Here is a 13879-nt window from a genome sequence, read left to right as displayed (position 1 = left end):
TGAGCATGTAGCACCAGTCCCAGGCTCTAGTTCTGACTCTAGCTAAGGATCCCACTGTGATTGAACTTGAGTTTACAGCCTGTGCCCCAAATCAGGTTCAGCCACCCATCCTCAATAAACCAACTAAAAGAGCCAACTTAATAGTGGAAAGCAAAGAAAAAAAATTCTTTCAATGTAGTCAACTTGGGAAGAGGAGCAAAGAGATCCAATGATGCACCCTAGGCTGCTTTGGAATCCTGAAGTGAGATCAAAGTTCAAATAAATAGAGGCCCAGGATATTCACACCTAAGTAATCAGGTCAAGGTGTGGTCCCTTCCACCACTGATGCATCATTGTCTAGGCCTCCATCTCATCCTATAAAGATGGTCTGAAAAGTCACTTAAACTGTGTGAAATCTCCTTTCCGGAGCTGGACTTTTTCTTCCAGTATGAGATCACTGGGAACATCATCGTTTATTTGGGTTCAATGGTTTTTTAACTGTCTAGCTTGAGAGACACTTTAGAAGATTTTCAGTTGCCTAGAGGTAAGAAAGTCAATTCCACCCAAGCTAAACTCCTTTCCAGCCCTCCCATCTCCCTGCCATCATTACAGTATTTACATACATGCTGCGGTAGAGGTATTTATTCAAAGACTGTCTAACTCAATAGTCAGAGATTAGCCTTCATTAGCCTCCAACTGATCAAGATGAAAAACTGAGTTTGCTATTATATAGTGCTCTGGGATCTTGAACCAAGTCTATAATCTTCCTTTGCCCCAGCTCCTCAAATGTAAAGCAAGGATTTTGACACTGAGAGCTGGTGCAGAGGTAGACAGAGGTGGTGATTTAGGAAGGGCCTGGTCTATGCTGGTGGTCCGTATCAAAAGTCTGGTAGACTCAGTTCTCTTCCCTGCACTCTGGGTTTCTTTCAGTTAGCACCCCACAGCTCCCACAGAAGGCTCAGTAGAAGGAATGAGTTCCTACAAGCTTCTGTGGGAGGTGGTATGGCTCTGGTATATTCTCAACTTTGAGAATGGTATGACCAGTTGACTAAATAATTAATCTGACAAACAGGTCTTCAACATCAAGCACCGTTGAAACACACATCTGCGGGGTGAAAAAGTCCCAGCTTGCTGTCCTTGCACTGAACTGAAAGATAGAGACACTGGTTAGACGTTGTGGTTAGAATGTGAGCTGGAAGGGACTGTGACAGAGGCACAATAAAGTGGACCACTGGAAAGGGTTGAACAAGCAGGAACATCCAGAGAAGGACCCCAGGAGCAAAGTCCAGGCAGAGGGGGGCTGCAAAGGCACAAACACTGCACAGAAGAAGCTAGCTCTGAAGAACAAGGAACGCTTCAGTGTGGGTGGAAAAGATATGTGAATAGGCATACCCACTCTGCTACTGTAATACTGTGGCTTGGTCCTCTGGGAACGCAAATTTTCACGATAATGTGCCATGCTTGGTCACCACCGCCCATGTTCTTTCAAACCCAACCATGGGCAGGAAGGGACGAACAGGAGAACAGTAATGATGGTAGGGTCCTTCAGTGATTTAAATGCTTCTTTCCACTCTTGGTTTTCAGTGGAAGCAAATGTCTTTTCAGAGTTCAGTTTCTTCATCGACACAGCAAGACTTTGTTCTTTTTAAGGGAAAAATGTTGCCCCAACATCAGTGTACATCACCCCGTGATGGAGATTATTTTAAGACATTCTTCCAACAAAGAACTGCTAACATACCCTTCAAGAAGACATAGAAAGCAGCTTCTTAGAAATCACCATCCTTTTCAACCAACGGCAATGAACATCTTGAACGGATTTTCCCAGTTTGCTCTTTGCATCCTTTGCTCTGACCAGAAGACAGTGAGCCTTGAAATCTCACCACTGCTTCCTGAGAAGAGATCATGCCACATGAGGAGGAAACATCCCTCAGGTAAAGCACAAAGTTCCCCCTAGCCATTCTCTGTCAATCTTCTCTATGGGAAAAACAAACAAACAACAACAAAAATTCTAAAATGTACCAGGGCCTGGGGGAAGAGTAGAGAGAATGATTTTGTAATTTGATTCACCGGACAACGTCCTGGACAAGTGACTTCTTTTCTACCACCAATGACACTGTCTCACTGCTCTATGTTAATGGCGCCATCTTCCAAACTACAGCTGACTTACCCTGAGGACAAAACCAGGCAGGATATCCTGTATACAGGGATAGAAATTGCACAGCACAACCTTGGCCATTGTCATCATATGACTATTGAGAGTTCTGCATTTTAAGTAAGAAATCCAAGTTATTCTGTCAGACCCCAAGAAGTTCCTCAGTAAAAAAAAAAGAAAAAAAGAAAAAAAAGAGAGAGAATTGGGCCTTATTTATTGCCCTAATGATCCAAGGGCTCCTTTTCCATAATGACATCAAGAAGACAACACGGTCATTTCACACACACACACAAAAAAAAAAAATGCTGGTAGGTGGACAGAGTCTCAGGAGAACACAGCAGAGATCTAGAGGGATATTAAAACAAACATCATATTTATTCATATTTATTCAGCAGAACCCCTCTGGGCATAGGAGGCTACCAGATTTCTACGCTGAAATCTGCACTCTCCAACAAGATCACAATAAAAAATTTTTCACATGAGAAAGAGAAAGATTTGAGAGGAAAAAAAATGCCTTTTTAAAACCTGTTTCGATGAGTTGTTCAGTTGTCCATTCTTCAAGCCCTCTCCAACGTCTACAGAAGAGTTGAGTGGTGGCTTCCTGGTTCTAGTTTGTCCTTCCCTAAATCTTATTTAACAAATTCATCAACGGCCCACCCTGCTCTGGGAACCCAACCCTACACAAACAATGGCCCAGGCAGAGTCTTTGTAACACAAACCAAGCCTGCCCAGAAGGGAAAAGGGACAATGAAGCATCCAGTTCATTCTCCCCCTTGAATTCTCCTGGCTTTGAGGTAAGTGCCTTGGCCCTGAGCACCTTCCTGAGTCAAATGCATATATCAGAATCTTCAAGAGGTTGATGGGAAGAGAAAGCAGGGCCCTGAGATGGAAACCTGGGCCAGTTAGGGACCAGCTGTCACTGCACAGCTGTGTTCCCTTCGGGACCCTTTGAGCACAAACCCTTCTATGAAAGCACCACGGAGACAACCCTGGTAGAACTAAGAAGTGAAGACTCAAGTTAATTTTACCTGGGTTTTTGATTTGCAGTTCTGAATATTGAACCTGGGGCTTCATATGTACTGGCAAGGACTCTATCATTAAGCTCTGATATCCCAGCTCTTTGTTTGTTTGCTTGTTTGCTTTTTTATTTTGAAAGAGTGTCTCACTAAATTTCTCAGGCTGGCCCAGGCAGGACCTGAACTTGTCATCCTCCCAAGAAATGTGATTACAGGCCTCCAACATCCGGTAGCTTTACCTGGTTATTAAGGAGAAGGAAAACCTCCAGAGAACGTCTAGTGGCAGTAAAAAAAAAAAAAAAAAAAAAAAAACAAGTCTTGTATTTTAGGAAGTTTTTGTAATTTTTTCCAAATGATTCCAATAGTGTGACCTCAGCTCCCTCTCCCCAAAGCTCCATCTCTGTGCTCTCAGAGAAAAGCCACTGTTATTCTGGTGGAGGGCTTGCGGTTTGGCACAGGGCCCAACTAAGCTGAGAAGTCGCGCCGTCTTCCCTACTGCCACTCAACTTGTCTGGGTGGTGTGGCCTGATGCGTGAGGCTTTGCCATGGCCTGTGTCCCTTCTACTGCTCCCAGGGATTCAGGATCCAGCCGAGACAGACTCTGTTAATTGACCCAGAGAGCCAGGTTCCACCCTCTTCCCACTCCTGCCTCCAACTACAGAGCACACAGCTTTATGGTTCCTCTATTGAGGCTAAGCAATGGCAGCTGACCCCATTCTGCCTACAAAATGGAAGCAGAAGTCTTGCATCAGCAGCATCAGAAAAAAATGCTCCTTTCTTGAGCAAAAAGGACAATCTTAGCTGCCACAGCCCTTCTGTTCCTACCCTCACTCTGTCTTGAATGTGCCTTCTCCTCTTATAAAGGAGAAAAAGTGTAAGCTTGGCATTCACAGCCTCCACAGCCCCTGCTCCTAATGATGGCTTCCAACACAGACAACTAACAGAAAGAAAAGAAAAGCAGTGTGCAATAGAGGGAAGTGCATTGGGCTCAGCACTGCCCTTGCTGTGTTCTAGTGGTTCAGCCTGGGATCAGATGTCAGTCCCCACGAGTCTCTTCATTTGTGATCACTCCTTGGGTAAACCTTGGAAGTGCCCCCAGCGTTCCAGTTCTATATAGAATCTAGAATATGAACATCCTTTACCTGCCTGATAAACCACTGTATGTCCAAGGCAAAGTTGCAACTAAGAGACCCAGACCCTATGAAGACAGCCAGCTAGTGACCCAAACCATTCTCTCCCTTGCTGTATAGCACTGTCCTGTCATACCATGAACCCAAGGGTCTTCATATCTTCCCAAGGCTTAAGGGAAGCTCCAAAATACAGTGCACAGATCCTGGAGTCTGCCACAGTTTGAATTCCAAAGACAGAAATCACAAACCTTTCCCTACAAATCTTTTAGTTGATTTGGTCCACATGTGTCCATTTGGGTCAACAATCAAAAACCTCCTTCATCCTACTTCTATCCAATGTTGCAGTGAAATCCTGTAAAAGAAAGTTCTTTTAAAATGGCAAACTTATCGTTCATTATTAGGATCTAGCAATGCTCATCAATGCATAAGGGGGCAGCCAATTGCTACCTTGGCCTGGAAAACACCTATAATCACTCACTGAACACAGTGAAGAGACCCCATAGAGAGCAGGCCTGTGATAGTCTGTTATCTAATTACACTCTCTGGCCCATTTTCAGGGGGTGCTCCTACTTCCCTTGGTACAGAAAATATCTTTTTTTGCAACACCCGACTTTATGCTATTTGCAAAACCCAAAGGCAACAAGATAAAACAAAGGGCAAGGAAAAGTTTAGAAGCATTCAGCGGTTCAGTCTAAAACCTGCATGCTCCAGCCTGCCCTACCAGCTCTTATGTAATTCAATAAAAAAGAAGATAATAAAACCAGAAATAAGCCCTCCAAAGACCTTTCCAGATTAGTTTGTAATTCTGCTTCTTCTGCTTCTTGGAGTGTGTTATTACAGGCACCACTGTTTGGATCTGCAACCACAGACAAAATGTCACCATCCAAACACCAAGAGAAGTCACTGAAACTTAGGATAGCCAGGAGAGAGGAGAAGGTTTGCTATCTCATTCTTGCCTCTCCTTGATTTTTTTGAGGCCCCTAGGTTCTAATGGGATCCCTAACCTTTTGATGCTGCCTCCCGCCCATCAGTTGCAATCGTTTGCCACAACCAGCACAGGCTTTTCCAAACCAAAGAAAGGTGGCCATATCCTCCATGCAGTGCTGTTCTGTCTTGTTTCACACTTCTAGGTTCGAACACTGATCTTTTCAAAATGTCAGTGGTTCTCACCCAGAACATAACTTTGCCTCCTTCCAAGCAATAAATTCCCTCTTGTTTATGAAGGATGTTGTTATAAGCATGGGGATTCTGATCCTTGGGACGGATTGCTTTCCTTAGCTTCAGGTGGAAAGCAAGTCTAGGTCGCTGGGATCACAGTGACTGGGAAGACTTAACCTTCCGTTCCAGCTCAGCCTACATGAAGTCCTGGCTACAACAGGCCTCTACGTTCTCCTGCGAATGTAGGCAGACATCTTAGGCAGGACATGGCCCCTACTCCTTCCAACTCATCATTGTCCACCACCATACAACTAACTTCCTTTTAGCTCAGATGCCTGTTCCCTAAGGTCTGTCCCCTGATGGGAAGTTTTGTCATCACTGGACACAAGTCCACTGTAGGGAACAACATGGGGCAGGGGACTGGCACAGTGGTTACATGGCCAGGCTTTGGGCAGCAACTAGATTTGGTCTTATGCTGCCTCCCACTCTCTCCAGTATCTCAGATATTGATTTTCTCTTGCATCTCCTGAGCTGTTAAGGAGCAGTGCTAATTTGTGGGTGTCACTGACTTGTTGGTTTGTAGGAACTTATAAATAATTTCCTTATTACATGCCTGCCATAGGACTCCTCAAAAAAAAATTGCCAATGAGTAAAAAGAACTACTGCTTGAACACCTTTAGGGCCAGGCATTCAGGCTGGGAACATTGTAGTCGCTCTGTAGTCCTCTCAGTAACATAACGACATACAAGTTAGGAGCAGGGAGAAGCTTAAGCAACTTGCCCAAGACCACAAGGCTATTGAGACACACATCTGAGGTAGACTTTACACCAGGTCTGTCTGTGAAGGTCTGTGTGGAGGGACCAGGGTTGTGTCAAGAAAACCGTAGTCAAAGATAGAGTCCTGGTAGGGAGCATATGTAAGGCCAATGGAAGCGAGAGTCACTCAAGGGAAGATCCTCTTGACAAAGGGAGGATGAAGCTAGGTCACTAAAGACAAATATTCTTTCTGAAAAGTGCTAGAAGGGCCGTCATTACTGTTGATTGGTCAATCCAACTGCCACCCCCAGTCCCCTCCCCATTCACACAGAATCTCCATTGTAATCAGTGATAATGCATCTGTGGATGAGCATGGAGGCATTCCTCTTGCTAAGTCCTTAGGGCACTCAATATTTGCATCACCCCAAGTTCATATATTGCAACCTACTTATCAAGATGATGGTGTTAGCAGATGGGGCTCTAGGAGGTGATAAATTCCTTTCTATAAGAGACTCACTGAGAGAGCCACCCAAGCTTTCTCCTGTCCATAATGTGAGAGTCCAGCAACCAGGAAACCTGTGAGCCAGGAAATGGGCCTCACCAGACCCTGGCTGCCGATGTCTCAGCCATGGACTTCACAGAAGTAAATTCGTCTTGTTTATCGATTATGCAGTCTAAGGTATCATGTCACAGCTGCCTGAGCTGACAAAAGCAAAGCTGTTAGGAAAATCTGGGGGAGGGTGTGTGTGATGGCTATTCTTAGTTGTTGATTTGACTATATCTGGAATGAAGTACAATCCAGAAATGGAGGGCACACCTGTGAGAGATTTTCTGCTTCGTTTGAAGTGGGTGAATCTGCTTCTAGTCTGGACCTTTGAGGTAGGAAGACACAAGCCTTTGATCCTGATCTTGAGGCTGGAAGACATAGGCCTTTAATTTGGATCTTGAGACAGGAAAATACACACCCTTAATGCAAATGTTGAGGTGGAAAGACACACCCTTAATGTGGGCCCCACCTTCTGCTGAAAGTCTATATAAGACATAGAAGAAGGAAGCTTTTGCTCTTTGCCTGCTTGCCCCTGGCTTGCTAGCAAGTCCATTCCTTCACTGGCATCAGAGCCTACTTCTTCAGGATTCCAGTGTACACTGAAGACCAGCTGAGACATCCAGTCTCATGGGACTGACCAACTAATAGACTTCTGCCCTTTCCATTGTTGGGTTAACTGAACTTTGGCCTGTAAGTCATTCCAATAAATCATATACCTAAATACAAAGAGAGATTCATTCCATAAGTTTTGTGACTCGAGAGAACCCTGACTAACACAGGATGCTTCGGGAAAGAATTTTGTTTCTTAAAAATAAAAATCTACTGTGTGATGAAGAGAGGGCCTTTTGTCTTTGCCTCTGGAGGTTCAGAGTGCTCATGTGAGAAGTGGCGCAATAGATACTGTAGAGCATGAGGACGGCCATGCTGGGATGGCAGTGAAGGGCAGGGAAAGAAGAGCCGATCAGCTGCAAATACCGGAACCTATCCACTCTCACCATCTTCTTCAGCAAATGGTAAACTCAACTGTGGGTTCCCCTGACCCACTCAAGCATCCTATTCCTAAGCAAAGCAGAAAGCACTCTTGAAGAAAAAAAAAAAAAAAGGAAGCTGTTCTACCCAAACCTCCCCATCAAAATGAAAGTTTCTCCACCCCCAGTTTACACGTCCTCAGTTATACACAGCCTGAACTTCACTCTACCATGTTTCCGAGGTTAGTTGGTTACACAAAGTTCTTCTTCCCCTTTTTAGAACCACCTGACCATGTCCACACCACTAATGATAAGCTATTTAAAGGTACCAAGTAGCCCAAGTAGCCTGAATTATTTTTATTCCCACTACTGTCCCCACCCTGCCTGTTAATGATGACTCCTTGTACTATTTCTATCCTGAGGTGTCATGCCTACTAGAGACTGATCAAAACATACCACCTTGCATGTGTGTGCGCGCGAGCATATATATACACACACACACACACACACACACACAGCCACATGTGTTTATTGACTTGAAACAAGAACCAGCAAGCCAGGGATACTGTGCACCAACATACCAGGAGGAAGTGGGAGAGATGCAACCTGTGGTGAGATGCTGAGAAGAAAAGTGAAGGCCAAAGGAAGGAGATGAGGGAGCGACAGAGGAGACAGCACAGCAGCGGGCGTCAAGCCTGTGAGATTAGATTGACTGTGCTAATATGGCAAGCAGCCCGCCATAATTAGTTTTTGTAAACGCTGCTTCTCCTAGCTTACAAACAATTAAAGCATCCAGTGTTTATCCTCAAGCTTTCCTATTCTGTGACCGGAGGGCTGACAGGCCTGCAGGCTTAGCTCGCCCACCTGTCCCCTGCCTGGCACAATGTACTTACCAACCACATTGTTTTGGGATGGTCAGGCAGAGAAGGGATTAATGGATGTCTGGGCCCACAGAAGGCAGGAAGGTGCCACAGGAGGCAATATCAGCCACGAGTATTGCCTGGACACAACAGAAGCAGTACCATCTAAGAGCTGACCTTACTTGTGTTTAATCTTAACTGGTTACTTTTACATCTCTCTGTGTTCAGGAGGCAAAAACAGACTTTTTATTTGTTAGTAAAGCCCGTGTGGGCTGATGATGTTGCTGAATGGGAGAGGGCTCGCCTAACACAAGTCTCAGATTTGATCCCAGCACTACAATAAGCAAACAAGCAAGCAAGCAAACAGATTAATAAAATTTTGGGGATGTTGTGGTACACGCTTGTAATCCCAAGTCTTAGGAAGCTGCTGCAAGGATCATAGTTCAGGACCAGCTTGGGCTACGTAGATCGATCCTGTCTCGAGGAAAAAAAAAACAATTTGTGAGACCAGGCTGTCCTTTTGCCAGAGGTAACATTTATTAACCTGGGATGCAAGAGAGAGAAGCCTCCTCTGCAACTGCCAGGGGTTCCCTGGTCACCGCACAGAGGCGCTTTTTACCATGTTCCATCCGTGCTCCCTTCATAGCCTTGGGAACGGATGAGATCCTTAAGTTCCCTTGACACAGCATCATGCAAGAAGGCAGGCTGCAGCGGGGAGGGGAGGAGAGCCCCAGTCAAACTCAAGGTACAGATTTCCGCAGGAGAGTGCATCCAGCTACAAAGGCAACTTCTTCCCCTTGAAGCAGAAATCGATCTGTGTGCCTACCTCCACAGGCACCTCTCTGACCTTCTTTCCGGCCAGCTGAGATCTCTTCCCCTCATCAATTCTGCTCGGTCTGTTTTGTCTGCCGGCCGTGTTGAACCCGTTTCTCGGCCACCAGAGCTGTGCACCCTACGTGAAGAACAACATGTGCTATCAGCTGCCCTGTCCTAGTACAGGGAGCCATAAAACCAACTCTGAAGCCTGAGGTGTGCAGAGGACAGGGGAACATTTAACTCTTGGGCTGCTGGTCACTATCTGTCACCTGGGCAGGTCTGTTACAGGAGTATTTACCGCAGCAATCCATGTTCTGAAACATGATTCTGAGCCTAATCCCTCTCCCTCTGTTAGTGGTCCTTGTTTGCTATTGCCTGATCATGCCATTCCGATTTCCACGTGTCTTTCTAAAGAACGATGATTCAGTGTTGAGGTGCTGCTTTTGAACTATGACATAAAAGCAATTCAAGACGTCCTCCAATGAGATGAAAATGTCAATTATCTTTTTCTTCAGGCTATTCTTTCATATTTCCTTTTAATTCAGGGATCCTCAACCTTCCTAATGCTGAGGCCCTTGAATACAGTTTCTTGCATTGTGGTGACACACACACACACCATAAATTCCTTTTTTAGCACATCATAACTGTAATTTTGCTACTGTTATGCTCACAATGTGAACATTTGACGTGCAGGATATCTGACATGTGACCCGAGGTGGTCATGATCCTCAGGTTGAGGACTCTTTTAAAAAAGTCATTCTTAGTCCGTATCTGCAAATCTCTACTACTTGCTGTCCTACCACTATTTTGAAAGTCCAGTTAGGCCTTTTCCTTGGCCTGACACATTGGCCCTTTACCAGAAGCATGGAAGTATTTTGGAGATGGAAAGTTCTGTGGTCAGGAGTGAAAAAGTGGTGGCTTCAGTCAGCTCTAGCAGAAGCAAGTCTTTAAGGAAGAGAAAGCAACCCACATGGCCGGAGCAAAACAGCTAATATCCTTAATGCCCTGCTACATAGCGGGCACCAGACAGTGACCCCAAGGCTGCTAAGTACTTGTTAGGCTCTCTAAGAGAGGAAGCTGGAGCTTGGAGAGATGGTACAAAGTAACCAATTGACAAGCCGAGACTGAACTCCACTCAGCGTTAACACTCCATCTCCACTCTGCTCACAAATGGTCGTCACACGTCTTCCCCACTCCAGCCACCCAACCAGCAGCAACAGGTAGGGCTGAGAGCTGTAGTAATAACTGGCATTCCGTGTTGGATAGGAATGCTGTCAGCACAGGGCAGCATGCTAGACTGTAGGATGCACAGCATTCCGGACCTGCTTGGTAACCACTGAGCAGATGTTCGCTGAGAGGAGCTCGTCACTCCACAGAATCATCTAGACCTGCTGATGCTGACTTGGCATCCTTCCCCAGCCGGTCCCTGAACAGTGTCGCGGAACAAGCCCTGTCTTGTCCCTTGATCTTGTAATCCTAAGTCAAGAGGAGCCTTGATCTCTATCCAACTAAAACACGGGAAACTGGGGTTAGGCCACAAACATGGCTGTTTGTTTTGCTGGTTAACACTGGGAGAAGTAGAAGCTTCAAGTCTATGCCTGTTCAAGTTTGGCGAACACCCATGTGGCTATTACACTTACAGCTTTATGCAGAACAGCTTCATACACTGTCCCTTGTCCTGACCTTGGATGGAAAGTGGATTCCAGCACACCCTGACCAACTGTGTTACCCTCCTCTATCTCCTGCTTATATATGTATTGTCCATCCCACCATTAAAGGGTGTGTTCACCAAGGCCACAGTCCCTGGAGCCAGATACCCTGGTTTGAACTTTAACTGTGCCATTTCTTGGCACAAGGTCTCTGCACTACACCCGTGAAATGAAGGAGGGAAAAGAGTTCTCTAGGATTATTGTGAAGAGTAAGTATGAAGATATTTGTAAACTTCTTAGAATGGTGTTGACTTAAGTTGAAGCTCATGAATAATACCTATTCTAATATAATCATAAACATTGCTCTTTGTCAACTGTGGCGGGGGAGGAAGGCTACTTCCTTTTTATCCCCCAGAGCTCACTGAGCTCTCCAAAGAAAGAAAAGACCAAGCTGAGACTCCAGGGTGGCTCTCTCAGAAGCTGAAACTGTAGAAAGCAGGGAATGTGGACTAAATTGTACCCCACTACCCCAAAATCCACACACTGATGCTCTAAACCTCCATGGAGTTGTATCTGAATAAGATGCCTTTGGAAGTTTGGATCGATAAGATCATAAGTGTGGGACACTCAGCTGGGTGTGATGGCGCAAGCCTTTGGCCTCAGCATTCAGGGAGGTGGAGGCTGGTGGTTTGCTGTGAGTTCAGGGTCAGCGTGGTCTACATAGTGAGTTCCAGGACAGCCAAGGCCACATAGAGAAACCCTGTCTCAAAAAAAGAAAGGACGGAAGGGAGGGAGGGAAGGAGGGGGGGAGGGAGGGAGGGAAAGAAAGGAAAGAAAGAAAGAAAGAAAGAAAGAAAGAAAGAAAGAAAGAAAGAAAGAAAGAAAGAAAGAAAGAAAGAAAGAAAGAAAGAAAGAAAGAGATTTAAAAACCTAAATAAATAAATAAATAAGGGCAGACACTCACAATGCAGTAAGTGCCCTTCCAGGAAGAAGTACCAGACAGCTGGCTGAAAGTTCCCCTGCCTGGTTTGTGAAAACACAGAGAGGTAACCATTTACGAGGCAGGAAGTGAGCCCTCACCAGAAACCAGCCACGTAGCTATTGTGTTTTGGACTGTCAGCCTCCATAGCTGTGAGAAAATGATTTCTACTGTTTAAGCTATCCATAGCATGGTATTTTATCATGGCAGTCCAACCTGACCAATACAGTGCCCAACCAGGAAAATAAAGTTTTTCATAGCTACTTCCCCACATGGGAGGGTTATTATGTACAAGTAGGGCTTTTGCAAGATGCCATTGTAGAATGGGTTATAGACCAATCACTTAGTTAAAAGCCACGCCAAGCTGAGCAAAGTGGTGCATGCCTGTGATCCTAGTACTGGGAAGATGGAAGCAGAAGGATCGGAATTCAAGGCCATCCTGGTCTATGTAGACACAAACACATACAGTGTGTGTGCATGTGCGTGTGTGTTTCTTATGTCTCAGTTAAGAGTTTCTATTGATGTGATAAGACATCATGAACAAAAGCAACCTAGGCAAAAAAAGGTTTATTTCACTTGCATGACAACCTATAATTTGAAGCAAGTCAGGCAGAAACTCAAGCAGGAAGCAGGATGCAGGAACTGAATCAAAGGCCATGGAGGGATGCTGCTCACTGTCTTGCTCCTCATGGCTTGCTCAGCCTGCTCTTTTATAGAACCCAAAACCATCAGCCCAGGGATGGTCCCACACACAGTGACCTGGGTCCTCCTTCATCAATCACCAATCAAGAAAATGCCCGATATACTTGCTTATAAGCCAATTGGATAGCATTTTCTCAGCTGGGAGTCCCTGTTCTGAAATAACTCTAGCTCGTGACAAAATAAAATAAAATAAAACCTAACCAGGACTATGTATGATAACTCTTAAATCTTACTAGTGTAATAATAAAAGTGGTGGTTCGTGGGACTTAATCTCCATAAAGCTGATATGAGCTGTGTTATCAATTCAACAAGAAACCATGAAACCTACAGAACTACCCTGGAATTCTATTCCTCCGGCTCTTCTGCCCTTTTGTGAACTGAGCTTCAGTCAGACTAGGAGGAGGAGGAGGAGAAAAAGAAGGAGGAGAAAGAGGGGACTGCCTCAGTAGAGCACACCAGGAGTAACATTAAACATTTTGAAATAGATTTTGGTCATTCTGCCTCACATTAAGTCAGGCCTCTATACATTTCACCGCTTAGAAATTATATGTGTAAACATGTTGCCAGAGATGGGAGAGGGGCAGCGGGGCACATCCAGGGAGCTAAGGGCAGTCAAGGGCTGCTGCTGGGGGAGAGGGATTTATTGTCTTCAGTAGTGTAGTGAGTTACCCACGCTCCCTTGGATGCTTTCACACCCATGATGACAAATTATGACAGCAGGCCACCACTCCCAGGCAGATTTGTGTTCCTGAGGGCAAAACCCAACCTTACAACAAACTGCTAAGCCAGCGTGTTGGGTAGGTAAGTTGTGCTAAATGTAATTGCCTTTTAATTTATTTTTTAAAAACTGAGGTAGCTTTTCATTATGTGGCCCAGACTGGCCTTGAAAGCCAGTTCCCTGGGCCTCAACCTCCCTAAGGCTGAGTTATACAGGCACACACCGTCTCATCAGCTTCCACTCATGCATTTAGACTGGGATGTTTTCCATTTTTACGGTGGGTCTATTGGGCCATACCTCTTAAGAGGTTTAATGAACATCTGTATATTTTTAGTTTTCCTTAGTGACATGTTGGAGTCATTCTGAAAACCAGTATTTGTACTCACGGATATAGAGCAAGGACTTCAGTGACCAATGTCAAACACAATGCTCCTGGCCTCAAGTGCCGTG

This window comes from Meriones unguiculatus, chromosome 9 (genome assembly GCF_030254825.1).
Source record: "Meriones unguiculatus strain TT.TT164.6M chromosome 9, Bangor_MerUng_6.1, whole genome shotgun sequence".
Lineage (NCBI taxonomy): Eukaryota > Metazoa > Chordata > Mammalia > Rodentia > Muridae > Meriones > Meriones unguiculatus.
The sequence above is the reverse complement of the archived record's forward strand: the minus strand, read 5'-3'. Positions refer to the sequence as shown.